Genomic DNA, 4,976 nt, shown 5'->3' with positions numbered 1-4,976 from the left:
TTACAATTGTGTTATCAATTACTCACTCTCATGTCATTGGAAACCCTTGAGATCTTTGTTTTTCTTTGGAACTCAAATTAAGATGTCGGTCAGTGTTTCTCAACCACTTCCTGTAAAACCACCAACACTGCATGTTTTATTTGTTTACTTTGTTACACCCATTGAAGGTCTTTCAGTCTCTGCTAATGAGCTGATGATCTGAATCAGGTGTGTTTGGTTAGGGAGACATGGAAAATGAGCTGGTGGTCACCCAAGTACATGTTTGAGAAACACTGTTTTAGGTGAAATCAGAGAGCTCCCTCATCCTCCATAGACAGAAGGTTCCTGTTCAAAGTCCTGAAAAATACCTAAAGAACGCAAACATAACATGTCTTAAAGCAGTGTTTCTCAGCCATGTTCCTGGAGGACTACCAGCTCTGTGCATTTTCTCAAATCCAAAAACGCTGAGAACAGACCTGTGTTCTTGTGGAGACTGTTCTTGTCAAGTTACCCTTATAAGAACGAACTCAGAAGAGCTTGAGAACAGAGAATGCGACCTGCTAGACATGAGATGCTGCGTTCTTCCTGATGGTCACATGACCTTTAAGCATTTATAACGGAAATTTATTTAAACATGACAGCATTCATACAACGACTTATTGTTTTCCCTCTTTTCACAATGTATACTATGCATAAAAACCATACTCGTATACGTTTCACAATGCAAATAATACAAATTTTAATACAAATTTCAGTAAATAAGCACCCTTAATGTGACAACGAGGGGAAAAATGCCTCACAGCAGTTGTTTTCCATCCCATTAGATCACAGGTGTCAAACTCAGTTCCAAAAGGGCCGCAGCTCTGCATAGTTTAGTTCCAACCCTAATTAAACACACCTGATCAAACTAATTGAGTCCTTCAGGCTTGTTTGAAAGCTACAGGTAAGTGTGTTGGAGCAGGGTTGGAACTAAACTGTGCAGGGCTTCGGTCCTCCAGGAATTGAGTTTGACACACCTGCATTAGATCATATTTTTTTAATGATCAGTCCAGCAGGTGGCGCTGATCGACAACAGTATTAGTTAAAAGACGCTAGAAGCAAGTAAAATAGATTAAAACTATCATTTCAAAGCTGTCCAAATGTGACTGTTTCTGTGCATCAGCTAACGACCGGAAGTTCTTGGCATTCTCCTTGCGCATACACACATAATTGGTAATTTTGCTTTCTAAGAAAAAGGTCTGTGCTTGGAAATAGTCCCCTGCTGTATGTGAACAACACATACAACCTTTCCGGAAAATTGCCGGTAATTTTCCGGAAAGGTCTGTATGTGTGAAAGGGGCTATTGTGTGAATGACACTTCACGATGGTTGCAGCAGGCACAATGATATAATGCAGAGCCTTCACCTAGCATCCTAGCAGGGGACTATTTCCATGCACTGCGTCATTTCATTGCACCTACTGCAGCCATGGTACAGCATCAACAAGAGTCATGCTTTAAATGAGAAAATCATCAAAACCTTTTGTTATTATTTGAGCAAGATGCTAATGCTCTAATCCGATTCAATAAACTATGCTAAGCTAAGCTAAAAATGTCCCTGTCATACCCGGAGATCAGCTAAATGGGTTAGAAAATGGGGAAGTTGTAAATTATTTTCAATAGGGGTAAGTGTTTTTCAGTAGTTCTAGGGCCATTTTGATTTACAATAAACAGTATTATTTGGTATTTTTCTGGACTTTGAACAAGTCTTGAACATTGCTGTCTATGGAGGATGAGGGAGCTCTCAGATTTCACCTAAAATATTTCATTTGTGTTTTGAAGACGAACTAAGGTCACAGGTTTTTGGAATTACATGAGGGAAGTAAGTGATAACAGCATTTTGATTGTTGAGTGAACTAACTCTTTAAAGTGAACAACAAATGGAAATTTAGATCTAATTGTTAATGATTCATTGATTCATTTTTTTCCCTCCATGATTTTTTTAATTCACATGTCATAACTGAACCATGCAATTTAAAATCAATAAATTCTCTGGTTACAGTATTCGTTTGGTTCTCTTGTCACCGCTTTTCAGAACAACCATATTTCAAAATCCTGTCATAAAGTAATATTTTTTTCAATAATCTTTTACATTCAGATGTACGTCACAAAGAATAAATGATCTCCTGTTACTTTTGATTATGACTTTAACATAGATGCACACAACTGCTTTAAGATCTTCATAGATTATCTCATTGATGATGTAAAAGACTCTATGCTTAAACTGTTGTTTGCATACTAAATTCATAACCTTCCAGCCTTAATTTAAAGGGCCACTATGATGAAAACTATCTTTTGTAAGCTGTTTGGACAGAACTGTGTGCAGGCATAGTTTATCCACAGTCATATTGGAGTGATATAAACACAAGTCTCTTTTTTTAAATTTCCTGACATTAAAAAAGGATCTAAATCCCATTTTGAGTATGACCACAACAGGTTGTAGGAGTGTCAGTTTCACCTACAGCAGATTGATTTACATGTTTTCATTGTAAAACGTATAAGAATATCAACAAGACAGGACTTGCGTAAAGCAATTCGGATTAAAAGATCTGTTCAGCTCTCTGTGATCATCAGTCATCATCAAATGTAATCAAGAATGAGGTTTAAAACGTTTTTAAAACAGTGCAAGCAATTTCACTGTCTTTACTTCATCGTAGCAGAGGTGTGTCAGTACATTTAAAAAAGAAGACATTTCAATCGTGGTTTGTGGATGTTAAATCGGGTTTATTTTGTATATTAACATAACGGATATTCATACAGCAGGGGATATTAACGTGTATCCTGTCACATTTACATGCAAAAACGTTGCAAAGTTAAACGCGCTGTGTGTGTGTGTGTCTGTGTGTTTGTGTGCTTGAACTTTGTAACGACAATGTGTGTGACTCATCAATGCAGGAAGGCTTGAATTAACTCCACAACAAATACATCAAATAATCATTGGGTAAGTTTTTGGTGTAGTATTTCTCACAAACATTACTTGAGATCTGCTTCCTTCATGTCTGTCACCTTGCTGTTTATATGACACAGCTGGAGATTGAGGCTCACTCTGACAGGCACGTGTGACAATGGGCGGGGGGAAGAACTAATATTAAAGGCAGAGGCAGCAAAAACAGCTACATTGTGTTCAGAGCAGAAAATCCAATATTCTGAAAGGTATAATTAATAATCTAATGGGTGATTTGAGCTGAAACTTTACAGACACACACAAAAGACTTGTCTTAAATCTTGTAAAAGGGACAAAATCAACATTTCTGTTTCTGTTTCTCAAAATCTCACCCCACAAGCCCCTAAATTGGAGTGCAAACACATGTTGACACTAGACAGTGTCATGTTCACCCTCTGTGTTTGGTTTAAGCCAGTTTGAACTTATTTTTTGCTGCTATAATGCTCTAAAAATCTAATTTACCTCCTTGGTAAGACATCTGGATGGAGAGCTGGCTGGTTTATAGCAGTGCTATCTTCCAATGTCTTCCATATAAAAAATGGCTTCACGCAATTAAATCACATCTGATTATATTACATTCAAAGAAGTTGTACATTCTTAAAACATTGACAGCTACAAAATGAAAAAAATAAATACTTTAACCACATTTAGCAATGTGACTGCATGAAAGTAACAAATGACCAAAACACGTCTTCATTGTTTTATATAAAATAGTTTTATTGCATTTGAATTTTAAAGTAATAACAGCAACTCATATTAATAATAAAAGTTTCCATTAAGTATTTGTTTTTTACCGATTATTATTTAATAAATTATTTCATACATTTTAAAATATGCCTATGTCAAATTTTTGACATATTTATGGACAGAATTTCAAGGTGCAGCCTTGGGCTGGAGGGGGTCCGGTTCGGGGACCGCAGGATTGCATCTTTGTTATTCACAGACGTTGTTGTTCTTTTGGCTTCATTGAACATGGACCTTCAGCGTGCACTGGGACAGTTTGGGTTGAAAATCAGAAAATCAGCACCTCCAAGTCCGAGGCCATGGTGCTCCACCGCAGAAAGGTGGTTTGCCATGTCCAGGTTGGAGGAAAGTCTTTACCCCAGGTCGAGGAGTCCAAGTATCCTGGAGTTTTGTTCACGAGTAAGGGTAGGATGGAACGTGAGATTTTCAGGCGGATTGCTGCAGTGACAGCAGTAATACCGGTCTGTTGTGATAAAGAAGGAGCTGAGCTGAAAGGCAAAGCACTCGATTTACTGTTCAATCTACGTTCCAACTCTCTCCTATGGTCATAAGCTTTGGGTCATGACCAAAAAGACAAGCTTTTGGATACAAGCGGCCAAAATGAGTTACCTTCACAGGGTAGCAGGGTGCACCTTTCTAGATATGGTGAGGAGCTCTGTTGCCCGGAAGGATGGTGGTGAGGTGGCCTCCATGACACCTACTTAGGGAGGTGTTCCAGGCATGTCCCACTTGGAGTAGACCTCAGTGAATACCCAGGACACGCTGGATGGTCTATGTCTCTCGGTTGGTCGGGAATGCCTTGGGAACCCCCTGGAGGAGCTGTATGAAGTATCTGGGGAGAGGGAAGTCTGGGGTTCTCTCCTTAAGCCTGGTTTATACTTCTGCGTCAAGTGATCGGTGTGACCCACGGCGCATGCAATCCACGTAGCTGTGCTTTCCTACTTCTGTGCACTGTTTCTGTTGCTCTCCAACAACACTTCTGAAACGCTAGCTAGCAGTGAGGTGTTTATGTTCGTCTGTGTCGAGTTTCTTCGCTGGTGTTTTTTTTTTTTAACACTTCCTTGATGTACAAGTGGCTCAAACTCGCTCATTTTGAGGCAGGAACCGGCGGATGTTCAACAACATTAACCATGAGGTAAACACAAAACAAAACTTTCCACCTGAAGCTCCTTCATGGGAATCCACACTTGTAAACAATTGCTCCATCAGGCTCGCCCAGCTCTCGGTCCCGCCCACACTCGTCAGCGCTACCAAGCCGACCAATCACAGAGC

The sequence above is a fragment of the Danio rerio genome, chromosome 23 (assembly GCF_049306965.1).
Source record: "Danio rerio strain Tuebingen ecotype United States chromosome 23, GRCz12tu, whole genome shotgun sequence".
Lineage (NCBI taxonomy): Eukaryota > Metazoa > Chordata > Actinopteri > Cypriniformes > Danionidae > Danio > Danio rerio.
The sequence above is the reverse complement of the archived record's forward strand: the minus strand, read 5'-3'. Positions refer to the sequence as shown.